Here is a 22282-nt window from a genome sequence, read left to right on the forward strand (position 1 = left end):
CGATGACGTATGACGTCAGAGAGTGTATTCAAGACAAAGCTTCTCAACCTTATACTTCCAAAACGTCACGTCGCGTCGTAGTTGGTAAAAATATGATTGAATGTAGAATCTATGAGTGAAAGTATTAATTTTGTCGTCTCTAATTTTACAAAAAAAACATTTTTATAACATAGCCTGTAAGTTCCATTTAAGTGGAAATTCCTTTATGGAACAATAAATGTCTAAAACACGAAATCAGAATATGTACTAACCCACGATTTCATACGCATGGATTTAGGTTTTTTAAGATTCCCGAGGTTCCCTCTTTCAATTTTTGGAATAAAGTAGTCTAGAAGTTTAGAATAAGTAGCCTGTGTAATTCAAGGTCTAAGCTATTTCCATTCCAAACTAGCAATCCAGAACCACCGTTAATCTATCAGATCTCTTGCCATAAGTAGTTAGGTAGGTATGTTATCAGTGTACCTAGGTATAATTAATTTTACTAGTATTTATAATGTTTTGTATATTAAGTACCTATATCAATAAACCTCTATCTCTACCTACTTGATAAGTTTAGTACGGTGTAGGCGACAGGATGAGGTGACGCCCCACGCTATCCTGCACGGGGTTAGGTGCGGGTGTGCGGGGCGTCCCCCTGCCTCGTACCCCAATAACTGTCATCTCAATCTATCACGTACTATACCTATGTGCCTCTACCTAACCTCTTGTTTGCTAAGCATCGTACCTAGTGGTCAACAGGATTGCATATAACTGGAATTTCCATAATGTTTGGGAACGACTGCCTCTAACATGACATTAATAGATGTCATTGTGACAAAACTTTTATGTTCAGAAATAGAACTTTTTAAAGATTGTATTTTAGTTTAGAAACTTGGAATTAGAATTACTACACTACAAAATATGTAGGAGAGTTGATTTAAAATAAAACCAGTTTGGTCAAAATATAGGTGCAATATTTATAGCAAAAATTAACAAAAAAATGAGTGTAGAATTTACTACAATCTACATCCATGGAGTACAGTATAACTGTGGTGTAATAATGTCGATTTTAACGCCTGCTATTTTTTTATGGCAATGTTCTAGCTAAGCAATAATAAGAAAAGATAAGCATTGGTTAGCAATACTTTCATTTCCAAAGTTCTACAGTGTTCTCTTCAACATAATAGCTACTTAGATTAGACATAAGACAGATTTTTTATTGCTATAGGAACCAGATAAACCTTTAATTAGGTAGACGTATGTGAAATATAGAAAAAAATGTTTTAACCTTCTATGATTGCGACTTCTAGCTACAGTACCTACTACATACGTGCACGTTTTTAACAAGCTATGCGGAAAGCATGCTCTCGGTAGTTCGGTTAACAGTTAGCACGTGTTCCGGATATTTTATGAAAGGGCTATTATTACGACCTACAGAAAAAAACTACTGTGATCTGGCTACTAATCTTAGCTGTATTAGGTATGTCCTCCAAAATTCGGTCACGGCGCGGGAGATATTTTTATATTAGGCAGACAGGTATTATTATAGTGTGTAAGTGTCTGCGCAAAGCAAACACACCTGAGTCTTGAATAGGCTCAATTCTTTTACTCTCATAGTCTGATTAAAGTCCGATCACTAAGGGATTGCAATTCAACCCGCATCCGACAAGAGCGACGACGCTTACGAGACGTAATGTTTACCTACGTGCTCTAAATAAATAAACCCCCTTTGCAAAAAACCGGTCAAGGGCGAGTCGGACTGGCACACCAAGGATTCCGTGCCATCGTACAAGAAATGTGATATATGTATTAAATATTATTTAATTCCCTTGTCAGGTCTTGACAGACATGACAGACAGACCGATCGTAAAATTATTCCATACTAAGATTGCTGTATTTTGTAAGTTATTATGATTTCAGGAAAGATTAATTAAGGAAAATAATGAAATACCTATGTTACCTTATCTAATTACTCTACAAATCATGCTTTCGTGGAAGGGTGCCAAGAACACTGACTGCGTTTCTGCGCTGGACAGCCAAGCTGATCCTTTGCCCAATAAATGAGCCAGCCCTTCTGTCACCAGATGAAGCTATGAACTTACTTTATAGTTTAAGTACCTACGGACTTTTTGGTATTTATGCAATAGAGTTTTTTGTTTGTTTTACTTCTTTTTTTTTTTAATTTCATTACAGCGATCGAAGTCGTCCAAACGCGATGCAGCATCGATGCAGTCGCAAAATCACCGATCACTGATACTTAGGTTAAAATATGGTTGAAATCTATAAAGCGCACTTTGACTTAGTTTCAGTTAAAACGAGTGCGCTCTATAGCTGATCTCAGCCTTAAAGTATGTCTGGGCCCTAATTGTTGTTTGTCAAAGTAGACTGTGCAGGTAATATTTAAGCGACTGCACGTGCTCTACATCTAAAATGAATTTGAACATAATATTATGACGTATTATCTAACATTTTAAGAAACTACGTTTCATAACTAGGACGCGACGGTAGCCGAAGTTTCACTCTTTTATCTTTCTAGAAAATTGGGAAAAGCAATATTTTTACACACGTACCGTGATTTACTTCGACGGTCAAACAAAGAGCTTCCAGCGCTCATTACTGGCGAACAACGGTCAATTGCTAAACTTAAGCTGAAAGGATATTCTGCAGCGTTAACTTGTTTTACGGTAGGTATATATTTATAACGCAAGCGTCCAGTGTAACGTGATCTGTTTCAGGCGAGTTACAGCTGCGCGAACGGGGTTGGCGCTTTAGTGGAGCGGCTCACACTAGGGTGGTGGTTTAAATATCACGGTTAATGTGTCTAACACACGCCAGGTGGACAGAGAATGTCGCGAGAGCAAAAGTGACCAGTCGCTCCTCGCGCACCGACCGTTCCTCGCGTATACTACCGCAGCAACGCACGCTCGACGTACGCACAGTTCCCGCCACATTTCAAACTTGCGTTCGCAAACCGATTTAATTTATTACGGTGCAACGGCTGTGCACTGGGCCGTGAAGCGCCCAAACTCTGCGACACTTGGCACAGACCACAGCAGTGCCCGGATTGCGTCGCGCCCGTTGACATCTAATCAGCGGAAAATCGGTTTTCGAGCGCAAATTTGAAAATGCCGCGTTCTAGCGGGGGTGTGTGACGTGATTTTTTTTTCTAACTGTCAGTGACACAGGTGTATCTCCACAGTGCCAGGAACGATGGTGAATTTCACATAAAATAAATCAGTGCATGTTTGTTTTTGAGAATAAAACCCGAACATTACAAAGGTAAGTCGCGGACCGTGGAGAGGGTGCTTTGCATAATTTTATTTGTAAGCACTAAGTAGCCTCTAGTTATTACCCAATAAGAGTTAAAATCGTATCTTGCGCTTTCTAAATAGCCGACCATGAGTGTGGCCGCAGTCACGACTAAGTAACTGATTTAATTTCGCTGCAAGATACAATAATAATTATAACAAGCTTTGAGCTTTCCGCTCCTTTTCCATAAAGTTTAACTCAAAAAAACTTCTTCTTCTTGGTCGTTCCTCTCTTACCGGAGTGGTAATGGTAGTTACAGCAGGGCTGTGTCTCTATTTTTATCTACAGGCTGCATTTCTAGTGCACCCATGTAAGGGGACGTCCATCGCAGCCCTCACTTGATCTGTCCATCTCATGCTAGTAAAAAACTTAGCTCTCTTATAATTACAATACATTTTTAAAAGTAGTACTTAATGTAAATTTAGTTAGCAATAAAACTATTTTCATAGAGTCCGAAGAGAAGAACGTGAACTTTCAAACGTTTTTGTTTTCAAACGTTCAATCTCCATGATAAAGAATAATTCGTAAGCAAAAATTACTGGCGTTTTTGTTTCAAGTTAATCATTATTTCATGGAAATAAGCATTACTTAGTTGAATCTACAGAAGAAATCAATAACAAATTAGCAATCGATTTCAATATTATGAAAAACGCTTACAACTTCGTCAAAATGTTCCGCGTGGATAGATTTATCAATTAACCAGCTGTCCTCGCTTCACTCAAGTATCAAGTTTTTTATTTAACCCACCATGGCTGTGCTTGGATAAAGTTTAGGGGTCTACTTACGACGTAGAGAGTTTTCCTTTACGGAAACGCAAGTTACATTTTATTGCTTAAAACGCACTTAACTCCAAAAAATAATAGGTGCATGCCGAACCCTGGACCCACCGACTAGGAGGCCAACGTCTTAACCGCTGGGCTATCACCACTTTTTTTAATAATATGTACTAATTTAATTTGAAATAGTTTAGACCTGGATTATTATTATCTTTCAAAGTGTGAAAACACTTTCGTTTAAGCGTATTAGTCACGAACCACGTTTGCTACATCCGGTTCCAGATGGCTGAAAACTGGTCAAAAAACTAGAGCGATAAACTGAGGAAAAGTTACTAAACAAACTTGATATCGCATTAAATTGCAACAGCGAGTTTAACGCCGCATTTTCTGTTTCGATAGTTCATTATTATTAGTAGACCTAAACTGATGAGTAAATCATGATAAGTTTCACTAGGCTGCCCCACCGGTTTTTCGCCTGTCCAGTTTGGTGACGGGCGAGAAAGACGTTGAGGATGGGGAACGTGGATTGGGAATTGCCCTTCCCGCGAACCCTAGCCTTCGGGAGGACCTGCTGATGATGGAAACGGGACGGTCCGTCGTACTCAGTGTGGACTTCGGGTTGGTTGGCGTGCTGTAGTTCCGGCATGCCTCTCACGGGAGGCACGTAGTGTCCCAATGGTGGGTCTGTTACGGTAAACATCCGCTGGCGGAGTAACGAGGTGTCGGTACTCCGTCATCAGCGGTGGGATGGAACTTCGTGAGTTTTTTAGGTTTTAGTTAAACAATTAACAAACAAACAAACACACTTTCGCATTTATCTGGGTAGTACGAGTAATTATGCAGAGATTACATGAAAATCTCGAGAAATTATAATAGTGTGTAACATTATGATGTTGCATATTGAAATTATGAACATAATCTGATGAGCATCGCTGTAAACTGATGAAAGTGATGGTTTACATCGCTTTCTTGCGTTAATTTTTCTAGCTTAGTGATGTAATTTTTTAAATATTAACTAGGTAGGTACTTATTATTCACGCTTTTTATGTTAAACTGGCATTTTTCTTAAATTACCTCATATGTAAGTTAAAGGGTGGTAGACCTGACTACTCATACTTATCCGATTTGGAACTGCAAAAGTCACATTTAAATTAGTTCAGAGGTTTTACGTGTGGCACACGCAAATGGTAAGTGATGATGCAGTTTAAAGAAAGTCGCGTTTATCTAGAAAATATCTATTAATTTGAAGGTACAGATGCCGGGTAAAACAGAAGCCGAAAACGTTCTTAGTCGATAGTGAATCAGAAATTATGGAAGGAATCGCTTCATAGTTACGTGTCCAAACATAAGTCTAGTAGGTATTGCGAACAAAGTTCGTACATATACGTTTTTAGAAATCAAAAACAGTCGTTGAATTGAAAAAGGCTAAAGTTTTGCTTTATTTATAGACAAAGGAGACCATTATCTTTTTTTAGTTTCTTAAAAAATCAGTTGTATTTTGTTTTTGTAACGAAATCTTCACTCAAAGACTGGAAAAATTACCGGTGAGCTACAATTAAACAGACTTGAATTGAATTAAATTATTCAGTTTCATTTCAACCTTGTTTCTACATTTGTTTGATTGCGTCTTATGATTGCTCACTTAAAGTTTTTAAGGTTTTAAATTGAAGAATGAACTACTTATTAGTTGGAATGTTCCTACCTACTTTTGTGAAGAAAATTGGCCTCTTAAAATGAGTGCTACATTTCTTAATCGAACCGTATTATTTATTTTAATATTGATCGGTTATAGACTCGATCATTATTTTTATAATCACAAAAGAAGATTAGGTATTTGAAGTTTAATTTATGTGAAATTAAATTAACCATTTGATTAAAATCTCTACTTTTTATTAGTGTTATTTTGTTAAGAAAGGTATTTAATTAAAACACTACGGTTTTCTTACTTTTATAAGCAATGTACGGTATCAATTTGTAAACCTCCTGCCTGCTGGACCGATGACCTGAAGAAGGTGGCGGGGAGCGGGTGGATGAGGAAGGCCGAGGGCCGAGTTCTCTTGAAAAGGCCTATGTCCAGCAGTGGACGCATACAGACTGATGCATTGGGATTGAATTTTGTATTATAGATATCCTTTATCAAGTATAGTTTTGATTGAGAAATACTAGCATGCACGTGAACTGATATCATAAACGCTCTACAAGTTTTTTCCAATTCCGGCAACGCCCTTCTAACATACTTATAGATACATAGGTACTATAAGGGAAACCCTTTACGATGTACTAACTTGTTTTTAAAACGCTACTTATTTTTAGTTTATTTTATGTAATGTTTTAACAAGTAGCTACAGCTTATCTTTGACATTATAACATCAAGGATTCGTTTTGTCCCTTGATCGCGGAAATTCAGCTTCAGGTACGTAGGCTATGTAAATAAAAAAATAATAATTTGTATATAAAAAAAAACCCCCGACACAAAAACCTCTATAAGAAAACTAGAAAAGAGCTAATAACTTTCAAATGGCTGAACCGAATTTCTTCGATTATAGCTAAGAACACTCGATCAAGCCACCTTTCAAACAAAAAAACTAAATTTAAATCGGTTCCTTCGTTTAGTAGCTACGATGCGACAGACAGATACACAGGTACACGCTTCAAGCTTATAACACCCCTCTTTTTGGGTAAACTGTTAGTCTTCGGTACTTAAGAATTTACTTTTACTTCCATTCACTTAAAAGATACAGAGTCTAGGTATACTGCACTGAGTGTAAAGTCTACGAGTACAGCTACATTGCAAATGCACACCAAATCAACTTTCGAAGCTCAGCTGTGGCAACTTCAATCTGTAATCCAATTTTAAATTGAAATATGCTTAAACAAATGATTGAGTATCGACCGAAATTAAAATCGATCAAAATCTGTCGATAGTTTTCTTAGCAACGTTCGTTATATTCTGTCAAAAAATGTATTGTCTTTTTTTAATAAATTTACAATGTCTAGAGTAGTAACTTATCTACAGATTACGGATCATAAGAAACATAGGCTAATTTTTCCCGGTAAATCAAAGAGTTCCCACAGGATTTTTAAAACCTAAGTCCGGCGGACAAAATCAAAGGTGTCGTTCAGTCTATTATAATTTTTAGGCATTTAAATTGGTAGGCTGTGAGTTGAACTAGAGAAAGACCTATGATCGAAATTAATAATAATAATAATCAACCTACTTTTTAATTAACTATCGATAAGTTACGAGAAAGTTATATGATTTTTTTGACAAATAACAACTTTGCTAAATAACTTCTCGAAAGATTACAGATAGATTGATTAATTAGTATTGAATATTAATTTGACGTCACTGACTCCATCGTATCAACATGGAGATCACCGTTCACTCTGTCGAGATAATCGATGAGTGTCATTTTTTTGCAAGGACTCCTTACACATAAAATTTTTACTCTATCATGTAGGTATTTAAATATCGTGTGGTATACAAAATCCATAATCTTCTTTTCCTAGTTGATTTTAAAAGCAGGGATTGAATTTCAGCCAAAAAGAACTTTTGACGCATCGGAATGTAATAGAAAGCGAGTTCGCGTCACACTTAACATTTTATTCAGATTATTTTATTTACCAAATAGCTGCATAATGTTATTACGAACTGTTATGTCACTGTGCTGTCCATGATTTTTATTTTATTAACACTGTTGGATATAAATTAAAATAATGAACAGATTTACGAATGCTTTATTCAAATTGAAACTTACTCCTAGGTCGTTAAAGCGGATATTTTTTTCATATATCCGCTTAAAAAGTATGCTTATATATTTTTACATATAATTATGTTGGATCTGGATTTAAAAAACCGGCCAAGTGGGAGTCAGACTCGCGCACTGAGGGTTCCGTACTCGGGTAATTTTCCGATATTTTGCACGATAAATCAAAAACTATCATGAATAAAAACAAATAAAAATCTGTTTTAGAATGTACAGGTAAAGCCCTTTCATATGATACCCCACTTGGTTTACTTTGAAAATCCAAACACATTTTTTTTTTAAATTATGTAACCAGAAATTCGCAGTTTTCAGATTAATTCCTATACTTGTGCTATAAGACCTGCCAAATTTCATAGTTCTAGGTCAACGGGAAGTGCCCTATAGGTTTTCTTGACAGACACGACGGACGGACGGACAGACGGACAGGCAGGCAGACAGACAGACAGACACAAAGTGATTCTATAAGGGTTCCGTTTTTCCTTTTGAGGTACGGAACCCTAATAGGATCAAGGAAAAATAACATTGTATCTAGTTATTAAAAAAAAAAATGCGAAATGTTGGAAAAGCTTAGATTTCAGTTCCTGAACCAAACTGATTGAAACAGAACCGGATCACGGAAGTCCAAGATTTTCTTTTGACTCTACTTGCCAAAGAATTGTAAATGCAGTCCAAAAATGGCTTCCATACAAAAGAAAGGCTTAACAGCTCGAGTCACCGGTGAAAGTACCTGCGTCCTTGTAGGGACGGTAAAGGATTCAGAACGTTATTTCCGTGTGTTTAGCGTTTATTTTACAGTATCACGAAATGCCATATGCATTATGAATATAATAAGTTTGCAACACATTGAATTCGGTTGATTTTTGAACTGGAAGAAAATAAATAAATAGCCAAACAACGGCTTACGAAGTGTTAAAGATTCGGACAGTATTTTGTCTTTAATCTAGAATAAAGATTAATTTATTCAAATAAACTTTGACACAGAGCACGCAGGTTTGATACCATAATAATAATAATTAATTATTTATTACCTACTTATATCTTATATCTACCGTATGCCCAGCAGGAACTTGTGTTTTGTTATAAAATAGTAAATAAATAAAACTATTGTTGGCAACAACTCGTTCTCACGTTCGGTGTTGCTTGGTGTTGGTGGTTATGCTGTGGTCGTGACGTCAGAGCCCCCTCCATCGAGACGAAAAAGATGGCGCTAGGGCGAGGACGTGGCGTGGAACGACAAGCTTCAGTTGCTGTTTGCGCTCCAACCGATTTACATTGCATTATACGGGTTGATTTTACTATCTGAGACTTTAATTGTTTACATCAGAAGTGTGTAGTAACTTACGCTTTGAGGAAAAATCGGTCGAAACGCAAACGTACTTTTCCACCTAGAGGTCTTCAAGTGCCAGGACACCGTCGGCCGCGATGGAAACGTAATAAGGTATCTCGTAAAGATACCGAAACTGTGAGTACTTTGAATAATTATTAAAGATTTAGTGAATATGGTTTAAATTACTAAATCGTATTCTCAAACTTTTGTATAGTCAGGTGAGATAATTCGTTACTAAACTAAGTTGAAGGTATCAGCTCAAAGTCTGGCACGATTTAATATTGCGTACAGTGGTCCTCGTGGGAATAGTGATCGGTAAACGAAATTGTCATTTAGTTCCAAATTCAAAGGAATATGTTTTAAAATGGTTAATTTTTAGTTTGTTCGAATTTTATTTTGGAACTAAATGTTAAATTCACGTTTGTCTCAACTTTTTTTCGAACAAAATGTTATTTAAATTATAGTGGGTCAATTATTATAGTAGAATCAGTAATATACGTCCTTAGAAGATAATAATTTAAAAACGTGTGACGATTGAGCTTGTTATTTACATAGAAGTTTTTATAATAAAAATTTTAAACATGTGGGTAGTATACGTGACGAACAAGTTAAAATGTTATAGTGGTAGTGGTAAAAGTAATCAAAGAATGTCTTAGGTTAGTCAAACTTCACAAGTGAAATGTTAGCTCAGATATAAATCATGATAACCAATCCCGAACTCGTATACTGAAATGAAATGAAATTTATTTATTTGCTGAATATCAGTTGTTGAGTTCAAAATTATAACTAAGCAGCGACCTTCATATTCTACTTCATAAGCATGCAAATATTTAATACTCATCAGGAATAATCCGTACAAATAATCCTGATGAGACCAAAAAGTGAATTAATTTCTATGGTAACATGTCTCTTAATTAAATGTCAATATTAATATTATAATAATAAGTTATTATATTAATTGTAAGTAAATGTTACATAATATATGGGGTTAAAAAGTGTATATTTTTGATACATGTCACGAGGCGTTTATAGATACCGGAAGTAGTTGTCCGCGCATATCAAAATCTTTAGTAAAGGGATTTCAGTTTAAAAACATTTATTTATCAATAAAGAGCATAACAGTCCTTTTAGATATCAGGAATTACAGCTATTTACATTTACAATGGTAGGTACTTACGCACATGATATCAAGTATCCATTTTAGTACTTCATATTATCTACATTGAATAATTGTGTGGGTAAGTAATAACATCCATACGTTTACAATACTAGTTTTTAGGGAAGTTTTCGTAATTGTTCTTCTTTTAAAGCATAATTGGGAGTGTATATATCCTGTTATTATTTTTCTGATAGGAATATAAGTTTGAAGCGCGTACGAGTGACTTATATTTAGAATTTTCGTATCTTTATAGAGGTAATTCTTTATTCTTTCTTTATTTGCATTCATGTCTTACATCATAAATAAAATAATATCATAATATTACAACATGAAACCCCGTTGGGGCGTTGCAAAGTAAAACATATGTAAATAATCAAAGGTAATATTACAATTCTTATGAAATATGAAATATGAATAGCAAAAATTATGAATTAATTATATGGTCATTAAATAAAAATAAAATAAAAAGTCACATATAAATAAAGACTATGGGAGTTTTCAAATTATGTCCTATTATAATTAATCAGACTTTAAAAAAAAAGTACTTACAAATAAAAAGTGGTTAACAAAGTTATTACAATCTTCTTATATCGTATTATCGTATTATTGAGGTATATTCATTCAATAGTTCATGCACACTGTAGTAACATTTTTGGATTAGCCATTTTTTTAGTTTTGTTTAAATATTGTTTCTTTTGTTTCATCTATTATTATTGCTATACAGGTTATTTAAATCAGTAAATATTTAAAAAAGAGCCTTTGTTGCAGTTTTAAATAAGTACTGTACAGGTTTACCTTAGTGCTACCTAAGTAAATAATTAATTAGATAGATAATAACTTTAAATTATTACAGTAAAGATTATTTACATATGAAGATTTAGTTTTATTTTTTTTATATTCTGCGTGCTCATCGACATAAGCATCCCCTTTTCGATATTCAATATACAATAGAATAGAATAGAATAGACTAGAATAGAATAGAATATGATATAATATAAAAGAATAGAATATAATATAATAATTCAAGTAAACTTTTACAAATGCTTTTGAATCGTCAAAATAATTTACCATGCATTACAATATGATGTTTGACTAGAGCGATATAATATTAGGGCGTACTTTTGGCATACAAGATGAATAATTTTACGTAAGGTTTCTATTTAAAGATAAAGCTGAATTTTTTGTTGATACAAGGGTTTTTAGCAGAATTACAAAAAGGTAATAAAAAAAAAATGTGTTAACATTCCTTTTGATTCAATTGCGTTAAGCGAATTTATTTTTACGTTATAGGTATGTACCTACCTATTGGGTACTAGGGAGTAATAACTTGCTTGGACGGAATGTAACAGAGTGATCCGATTTGGTTTATCCCCGAGAAAAGTAATGTAATAGTAGTAGACTCGTATACACATTGACCTCTGAAAGCATTTTAGCTATTTTTTGTACATCCAAACAGAGAACCGTTTTGTATACATGTACAAGTCAATTAGATTGAACTAGAACGAAGGTAAAAGGATTGTACATTATATTTTAATAAAATAGACACAGACAGACTAGTAACGATGAAAGTAATATTTCTCTTCAGAGTTAGAACTATTGCCTGTAGTCTGTTCAATTCAAAAGTTTTGTTACATTTGTTGGGTACCTGCTTCAAAAACAAATAATAATTACGGATTGTGGTGTGTATAATATGATAATGAAGCTTTATTTAGTTTGTAAAGTTATAGTATATCATTAATAATGCAAATTAGAATAATATTTAAAAAATAACTATGATTTATGTTGGTAGTTAATACCTAATATTACAAATGTGGGTAAAAGCTTCACATTTGCGTTGAACAAAGAAATATTCTTGTCCGGATAGCTAAGTGGGTATTATTAACTTGAGAAATTCTCATTAAAAAGATTACAATAAGAGGGTAGACAAATGCAACATTTTTATGCTCTCAGCTGCAATTCTGTGCTATAATCAGGACGGGCCGAAAATAATAAAGAGTGACAGTAAGAGTATATTGTGCGAATAGAAATATTAAATAGCATACAGTGGCAGTAGATGAATTCCCTGCGCGAATGGACAGATGAATGAGTTAAAAAGAAAGTCTTGGTTTTGGCAGTGGCATGCATCGGTGTCGCTCATAATCCATGACTCTCTGTTTATCATTTTTAATTAGCCTAGTAATTATTTGAGATAGCGTAATTTAATATTTGCATATATGGAATATGAAATACCAATTATTATTATTGTTTGATACTAGAGTAATTCATGAATTAAAATAGTTTGTGGGTTATAAGATTATATTTGGTGACCAACCCTTGTAATTAATAATGCAGTGAACTAGTGAAATCATTAATATAACTGCAGTTAAGATATTGATTAGTTTAAAAAGTGATAGTTTTAGTATGATAATAATTATTTAAAGTTAACTTTGATAGGACCAGCTTTACAATCAAATGATCCGTTTATAATAATAAAGCATTGATAGTTAAAATAAAATGGATGAGATCAAATATGATTCTTATGAGATCAAATACCTTGTATTATGGTGAACCAGGCACCGGTGATCCCTTGCGTGGATGCGCGGTAGATAAAGATAGTGTGGTGATTGCATACGTGGATGAATAGTGTCGGAGCACTGTGTGGGTGCACGATGCTATGGCATTGAGTATGTGTTCAGAATTTAGTAAAGGATTTTGAGATTTAGTAAAGAGGTATGATCTGATTTTAATCGTGAGTGCTAATGCATTGCTTCTTTAAAGAATATTCATGGAGTATTAAAAACCGTGTTGGCAAGGCTACCTTGTGTATTATGTTGAGTAATCTATTTAAAATTAAGTATGTATAGCAACATAATTGATACAGCGAGCCGTGATAAAATTTTGGAAGATTAATTAGTTGGAATATTGCACCATGGATATAAGATATCACACTGGGATACGAAGCTTGAACTTTGATAAAATATTCGAAAGATAATTGGGAATATTGTACCATGAATATAAAATATCACATTGGAATACGATGCTTAAACTTGAAGGCGAACTTGGTACGCTTAAGTGAGTGAAATGCTCTTTAAGTGCAAGTGGTCTTCAAGTGATCTTCTACGATGCTTGACCTTGATGGCGAACTTGGTACGCTTAAGTGAGTGAAATGCTCTTTAAGTGCAAGTGGTCTTCAAGTGGTCTTTTATAATGCTTGGAACTTGATGGCGAACTTGGTACGCTTAAGTGAGCGAAATGCTCTTTAAGTGCAAGTGGTCTTCAAGTGGTCTTCTATGATGCTTGGAACTTGAAGGTGAACTTGGTACACTTAAGTGAGCGAAATGTTCTTTAAGTGCAAGTGGTCTTCAAGTGGTCTTCACCAACTTGGTACGCTTAAGTGAGCGAAATATTCTTTAAGTGCAAGTGGTCTTGACCAACTTGCTGCATTTAAGTGAGCGAAACGCTCTTTAAGTGCAGTTGGTTTTCAACTACGACAAATCTGGTCCCCTAAGTGTGGCAAAGTCCCTTTAGATGCGGTTGTTTTGTTCTTTAAATTGAAAGCTGTTGTTGTGATGAGTGATAACGAATGGACAATATTCCTGGATCCTACGAGTACATAGTGGAGGTATCTTGTTAAGTTGCGAGCTGTCGTATGATTGTTAAGTGATAAGTGACAATGAATGGGCAATATTCCTTAGGAAGTTAGGAAGGATCCTTACAAGTAGGTAATGTGAATCAGGTGTTAACGGTTGTTTATTTTGCAGTAATTTTATCCCGACTCGTGGGGTGCCCGGGGCGGGCACCATGCAGCATGGCCGTGTTGGCAACAACTCGTTCTCACGTTCGGTGTTGCTTGGTGTTGGTGGTTATGCTGTGGTCGTGACGTCAGAGCCCCCTCCATCGAGACGAAAAAGATGGCGCTAGGGCGAGGACGTGGCGTGGAACGACAAGCTTCAGTTGCTGTTTGCGCTCCAACCGATTTACATTGCATTATACGGGTTGATTTTACTATCTGAGACTTTAATTGTTTACACTATTTTATATAATTTTGTATAAAATATCACGATTTATTTATTCTATTATATATAGAATGTGTGTAGATATAATAGCAATATATATATATATATACATATATATATATATATATATATATATATATATATATATATATATATATGTATATATATATATTGCTATTATATATGTCGGCGCGAAGGCGTTAATAGTTACTAATAATCAAACTATTCAAATCAAAAGTTAAACATTTCTTTGTTCATCAAGTACTAAAATACCCTCAGAGTTGATTTAGACATGACTGATTGTTGTTGTTATTGTAAGTTTTGGTATGTCGGCGGTACCGACTTTTAGCTGTCAACAATTCGCTCACTGAGCATTACGTCATCTCCCCACTGTCGTCGTTGGACTATAAAATCAGACACGCTGTGCGTAGCGGGGCATTATTCGTCCGGTTGTTGCCGAGGACACTTCTCAGTAGGCATAGTCTGTCGTACTGTAGAATTGTGGTTACCTAAAGTGGTACTGTTGGTTAGACGAGTTGATATTGTGGTGATTAGGTTAGATGGTCGGCTTGGGACCGGTGTAGGGGTGGAGGAGCCGGTCTAGGTAGGCTAGGTTAGGTTTACCTAGTTACGCTGGTAGTTGTGACATGCAGTAAGTGAGAGTTAGCATGGTTATAGTCGAAGGTAGTTCAATATCACTTGATAGTCCAAGAATATCGTTAGTACGCCCACGAAAGCTCGGTTAATCTAAAGGTTGCTATCCTGACGTATCCGGTTAGTTATTATCCAGGTTTACTAGTGGTTAGATCATGCTTCAATCTTAATAATCATTAGAAGCGCCTACAAAGTAATAAAAAAGTGAAAATATGCCCACGATAACCTGATAACACCCCCCCTCTGACTCCGTCATATATATTATATCTACACATACAATTAAAACACGTGCAAACGTATAGTACTGACTGTAGCGCGTTGAAGTCTTCTTAACCACACTACAATATTTTTCGAGTGTTTTCTATAGTTACAAAGAGGTTTCTGTAGTTTTTATTAATCGTAAAATATTATCTCTATGCAATATTTCGTTAAAATCACTTAAACGGATGGACTGTGAAAACAGATAGACAATTATACTTCGGCATTTACAATAATTATGTTATTAGTATAGGTATGGATGACTGTAGCGCGTTGAAGTCTTTTTAACCACACTACAATAAAAATTATTTTCATAGTCTTTTGCATAGTGAAGCTTCTGTAATTTTTATTTAATTAAATAAATATGAAATAGCGACTCAAAATAAATAAACCAGAAAATTCAGCAGTCAAAAACATTTCATGACGAAAGTTTGTATTCCATAAATCAAGAGAAGAAAGTTCATATTATGTTAACCCATGCGAAACCGGGGTGAGTCAGCTAGTTCATTAAGTTATGAGACTTGCAAACAAGTTTTAGTCATTAAGTTTTTACTATGTCAAAAAATGGCTTTTCTTGTCTTACGCTTTTCACAAGTAGCCTTAACCTTTATTTGTTTTGAATAGTTCGGTGAGCAAAAATCGCTTTGTAAATGTGGCGGAGATTTTAATTTAGATGCCGAAGTGGGTCAAGTATCAGCGTTGCGTTGACAATATCATTTAGAAAGTAGACCGTTATAACCTGTTTCTGATCTGGATGGCTAAAATCTAGATATTAGATTAGGTAGAATTATAACGCCGGGAAAGTGTGGTATAAACTGCAATCAAAATTGCTATACTATGGAATTATAAAACCGGATGTCATTTTATACTTTTCAAGCGTGGGACATACATAACGCGCGGCGTATAGTGCATGGCAAGTCACAACATTCATTGCGCGCATAGCATGTGCGATTTGCTAAAGTAGAATACAGTAGATTAAATTCAAATGTTTAAAAAAACATTCAAAATTACTTTTGAATCATCAATTGTTTCTATCACTGGTTCAGAACGCTCTTTCAACCAATAAGATACAAGGAGCTCTACGAAGAACAACAAACTGTAGAGTGGCTCCAACGCTGCTTGATTTCAAGAGCGTCCGTCTTGTGCGCGATCTCTCACCAATAAATAGGCAATCCGACATAATAGGATTCCTATTGTGTCGACTGTCGAGTTACTATCATAGTATGAGAGTGAGGGAATAGAGAGTGCACTCGTGTTTGCTTGCACACACTCTTGTGCACTATAATATCTTCTCTGAGCGTAGCTGAAATTCTTAATGTTATCATTTTTATACATTTCCATAACTTACAATTTAAAGAATCCGCGCTGCATGCGTTGCTATCGTCCGCGCACGTGTTCTGTTTGTTTCAGTCCTTATAAATCAGCTAGAAATCAATGATGTTTTGCTACTGAGGTAATTTGCCTACATCGTTAAGATGATGGATTGGCTTGTTGACATTATTATTTTAATGGACTTGGTTGAAAAACTTATAGGACTAAACGACTTAGAATGAACTTACTTTAAATAAAAGTTAGATTTAGGTACATAGGTACTTTGCGGAAATCCGTGATACATAAGAAGCAAAACCATTTGCTATTTAAACCGCTATAGGTACCTAACTAAATTTTATATGGTGCATTGATTACCGTGGCATTGTGCAGCACAGACTGCTCGCCTTCCCAGTTATTAGTACACATGAATGAATGAATATACTTTAATTGTACACAACAAAATTAGTACAGAAAAAACACCTAAAGAGCACAACAAAATATGTATAGGCAAGTAGGTACAATTTGGCGGCCCTACCTAGCGACCTCTTCCAGGCACCCATGGTACACATGCAGGGTAAGCAAGTTTAATATTCGCATAACGCGTTTATTAAAACAAAAAAGCATTGCGTTGCAAAGGGTACTAAACTTTAGCAAATAATAAATGACCAGCTAATTTTATTCCATAGCACTACTACAACCAAAATTAATCAAATCGTTTAATGGTTATAACTCTTAGCTTATATAACCCTATTTTATTTTCGCTATTAAAACTAGACTAAGACATACATGAACGATAAATTTAGCTTAATAAAGTGACTTACCACTTGCAAAAATAACCGCATGAATAATTGATTATACGCACCGTTAATATAAATATGCTGGCGTGCTATACACTTGATGAAATACATATGCATACAATAGAATGTTGAGCTAAAGTATTAGTATAATATCTAGGTTAACGTACCTACCTATTCAAAATATCTAAGCATGAAATACGTTGAAGCTTACTAGCAAAAAATTTAAATACCTACTTATATATATACAAATAAATGTCAGAATCAGTCATTTAATTATTATTTTATATGAAAATTAATTTACATTTACTTATTACATATTGTGCTTACGGTCCTCAATCCTCATCGTCATCTTAACCTAGTGCCGGCCCACTACTGAACATGAGTTTCCACTCAGAATTAAAAGAGATCTAAGTTGTGCACCACGCTGGGCTAGTGCAGCACTGGCAGACTTCACATATCTTTGAGATCATTATAAAGAACTCTCAGGCATGTCGGTTCCCTCACGATATTTTCCTTCACCGTTCAAGCAAAGTGATAGAGCATAATAAAATTGTCAACCGCACGTAACTCCGAAAAGTGACGTGCGTGCCCGGGATCGAAATTCCGACCTCCCGAATAGGAATATACTTAAAAATAAAGCTTGATATTTAAAACGAGGGTTCCAAACGCACCTTGGTCTGAGAAGAAGCCCATAACAAACTTGGCCAGATATCCCTATTTATGAGTTACAATTTTGGGACATATTATTAGTATCTGTTAAAAGCTCGACTCTTGGTGGAATTGACAAAAAATGCTTATCAAAATCTTTGGTATGTACCTAATTGTAAGGTATTTTAAGGCTAAACACAAAATCATTTCATAATGTTATCTAAGTAATTCAGTAGATTGATACATGTGCAGTAATATTACATTCAAACCCGCGTGGTCGCTTCGATTACGTTCGTATTACGAGCGAAAGTGTCATTGATATGTCGACGCGAGGCGGTCAGAGCAGAGAAAGTAATCTTTACAAATTCCTGTGCACTCTGCTACGTCATAACTTAAACACCTCAATCAATCGTCAAATAACTTTGACACATTTTTGTATAGGAAATCTGTCAAAACGTCAAATTTATTCCTTAGATTCTAAGTATATTAAATAAGTATATTACTCTAAGTATATTAAGAGGCATCTTCTAGGCAAGCGTGCTCCGTCTAAGGCTGCAACATAACTTGCAAGTCTGATTGCAGCCAGGCGCTAGTTTAAAAAGAAAAAAGAGACGCCCTCATTAGGTGCATAGACGACATCAAACGAGTTGCAGGGAGCCGCTGCATTCAGGAGGTGTAACACCATGGAAGTCCCTACAAGAGACCTATGTCTAGGGAACTTCTATCTGTTAACAATCATATAAAGAGATAAAGTGTGTATGATTGGATGTAGGAGATAATTTCCGAAACTGTTCATCTGATTTCAAAAATTCTTTCACTTAATAGATAGGTATGTTATCTCCGAGTGATATAGCTATAAGTTATGTAATATGTACGCGGATGATGCCGCGGGCAAAAGCTGGTATATAAAAGAAAATTCCTGACCTGACTGACTATCTTATCAACGCCTAGCATAAACTCATGGTCCTAGAAAGCTGAAATTTTGCACCGAGGTTTCCTTTATAATGCTGAAAAGGATTAACACTAGAGTTTCGAATTACCCACGGGATAGAGAGTAAAGAGGATTTATAGTTCACAGAGCAAATCCACGGGCTGTCGCTAGTTAACTATCAAACTAATAAATAATTAAATGATATTGATAGATATAGATTTTTTCAGTCAGATCTTTTTGATTTTTCGGCTTAAAAATTCTACAAGCTATTTTCGTACCTTTCGATAATCAATTGTTTTTATCTAGGTGAATTTCCTATTAAGCTTGTATCAAATTCAAAGTGTAAGCTGTTTTTCCTGATCCGACGTAACGTGTAAAATGTTGACTCCGTTGTCAGAACATAAAACAAAGTCTTTATTTGTCACTACTAAAGATTTAAATAACACGAAGTTATATAACATGGATTTTGGCTAAAGAATAGCTCTTATTTCGTTGAACGTAAGTAGGCAGTGAAAGTCACCACTTTGAATAATTCAACTTGATAAAAAACGTGGCATTTCGAATGCTACGGTTTCTAGGGTTAGATGAGTAATTCGTCTACTCGTATGATAGGCGGAAGTTCAAAAAATACGTAAACTTTAAAATAAGGAAAAAAAAGAATTTGGTTACAATAAGTGCTTTTTGTTTTCTCTCTCGTCTGGCTTTACAAAGATTAGCCAATGTCAAGTTTGTAGTTATGTATTTGTAACAAATTAGTTAAACTATACAAGTATGGACCCCGTCTGTGCCGGCGCTCGCCGACATACGCACAGCACCCCTTTAGAGCGCTTTCCAGTCAGTTTTAACAAAAAAAAAAAACACTACAAAAAGGCAGAGCACGCCCCCCAGCTAACACCAACACAGACGAAGTCCCAATAAGTGCTTAGATATGTGTGTTGACAAAACTCATTATGAAGCTTGTTAATAACAAACAACCTAATATAGTTCATGAGATACAGCCCGCTGACAAACAGACAGACGGACGGACAGCAGAAGCTTAATAATAAGGTGCCATTGGTATCCTTCGGTTACGGAACCCTAAAAAGGATTGTTGGTTATTTGAAAGCGTTTAGCGCCGACGTGTTAAGGTCAAGTCACAAGTGGACAGAAGAATAAACAACGACATGGTAATTTTTACTCAATCAATGTTACGTCGATTGTGTTAGCAAGCTGTTAACAGATGCGTGTGAACTTTTCTTTCCACTACTGTCTGTCTGTCTGGAGTGATGCTTAAACCGGAAATAATTAAAGATTTTCATACATCACTAAGCAATAAAATAAATAAAGTATTAAGAGAATTTTAGTAAGTAACGATATTCCAGGTGATTTTTCGGGATTTACCTATGTTTGACCGAGGAGTTTATTATAAAGGAGACCATTAAATAAAAATTTGCTTTGAATAGATTTATTGGGGGTGAATCGGTAAGAAACATTTTGATTTAAATTAAAGTCAAGCTATATACTTATAGTTAAACAATGTGTCAAAACTTCTTTTCTCTCAACGAAAGCGAAATAAAATAAAGCGTGTAATTGCCATTTACTAAGAGCTTTTTCCTAACAATGGCAATAGGCAACAACGTGCGAAAACAACGAAACGTTATTACATGAAAGTAAATATGACCATTTTCAAGAGCACTCGTGTTCCGTTCACCACACCATGATTACGGTAGTCAGAATAATAGGTTTTTTAGTGTTGCTGTAAATGTTTGGTCGTCGTAATTATTTGACAGTGAATAGGCAGATAAGTAAAGTTGAAATAACGTAATAATTAATGTTAAATAATGGACGCAAAAGTAAATAAAAATACATTTAACAGGGCTCCTCCGTCACTCGTTTCATACAATCGTAGTTCCAATTTCATTTGAATATTAAGCAACCAAAGTCCATGAAATTTTGCAGACATATTCTAGAAACTAATATCTATGTCTGTGGTGTTTTAGATTTTTCTAAAAATATGTAGTTTTAAAATTACAGGGGCTCAAAGATTTGTATGAAAATTTTTAAGACCGCGTAACTTTGAAACCGAATATTTAAACAGAAATCTGGAAAACGACAGACATAGATATTAGTTTCTAGAATATGTCTGCAAAATTTCATGGACTTTGGTTGCTTAATATTCAAATGAAATTGGAACTACGATTGTATGAAACGAGTGACGGAGAGAGCCCTCTTAAAGAAGGATAAATAATCGAATAAAATTTTAAAATGTCAACGAAATTATTTTTATGAAAAATAAAAAAATGAGTAAGAACACGAAGTTTTTTTTAAAGTTTTGAAAGCAAGCTCATGTTTTTAAAATCTTTCATTTTAGCTAGCTTAAACATGACTTCTTAGCACTTACTTATTGATTGTAATTAATTAAATAACTAAATAAATAAGTATAATGATAAAACATTATAGTATTTTAATAAGAAATTAATAGTAAATAAATAGTACGGAGTATGTTTGGTAGCGTTGAACATGGAGCGAAAGTGAAGGTTATCCAAAAGAGTTGAATAAAAATAGTATATTTGCTGTGACGCGACGGTAAAAGTCATTTCCTTTATTATATTTCAATTATTATGTTCATTAATTATAATATTAAATTCATTATTATAGTATTATTTAAAAAACCGGCAACTTTCTGTAAGTTTGGTTACATTTTCGCAATATTAAGATTTTCTCTGATTGATGAAGTTTTAAAAACTAAATTAACTACCAAATAACCTAATACTAACAGTAAATAATTGGGCATTTTCATTACAAAAGCATAAAATGAAAGCAAATAACGCTACAAAGATACTTATCAAGTAGAATCCAAGGTAGATTTCGCTCTGGGATCTTCTTTTAATGCAAACTTAGATGTCTATACACGTATCAACAATGTTATCTTGCGGGCTATAATTCTTTGTTGGCTAATGGAATATATTGTAACACAATGCAACAGGAAGAGATTCAATTGTCAGACGATAATCGCCCGTATTGACCTTAGTATGGAATTAACACTATCCATTTATTGTTCCACTATCAAACTTAGATCCTATTCAGAGTGTAGATTTATGTTAATGTAATGTAAACTAGCAAGCCTGTTAAACCTATCTCAATATGTGCAGTCAGCAACAAAGTCAGGTTTGCACCCGCCAGTACAAGCGACTATGGGCGGATCACAATTCACAGTGGTGTACACAGTATTGGAAGTCAGGGTAAGCATTAGTTCGATAAGTAGCTATTTACCTGGAAAGTCATAACCAAAAATGAGAATTAAGCTATTTAAGCTACGGTAAGCAGTACTTTCATGCCTCTATGGTCTTCACGCCACTGCGGGCGTAAAACTAGCTTTGTTGCTGACTGTA

At 34.9% G+C, this 22282-nt stretch overlaps 1 protein-coding gene across 1 annotated transcript in view; it reads left to right on the plus strand.

The window, feature by feature from the left end:
* Positions 1-2835: 2835 nt before the first annotated feature.
* The window catches only part of LOC123865941 (mucin-17-like), a 126585-nt gene continuing 107138 nt past the window's right edge, over positions 2836-22282 (plus strand). The window contains exons 1-2 of the mRNA XM_045907162.1: positions 2836-2908; positions 3165-3258. The gene's annotated coding sequence lies outside the window, so the exon portion shown is untranslated. The remainder of the gene's footprint in view (positions 2909-3164; positions 3259-22282) is intronic.

Source organism: Maniola jurtina, chromosome 6 (genome assembly GCF_905333055.1).
Source record: "Maniola jurtina chromosome 6, ilManJurt1.1, whole genome shotgun sequence".
NCBI lineage: Eukaryota > Metazoa > Arthropoda > Insecta > Lepidoptera > Nymphalidae > Maniola > Maniola jurtina.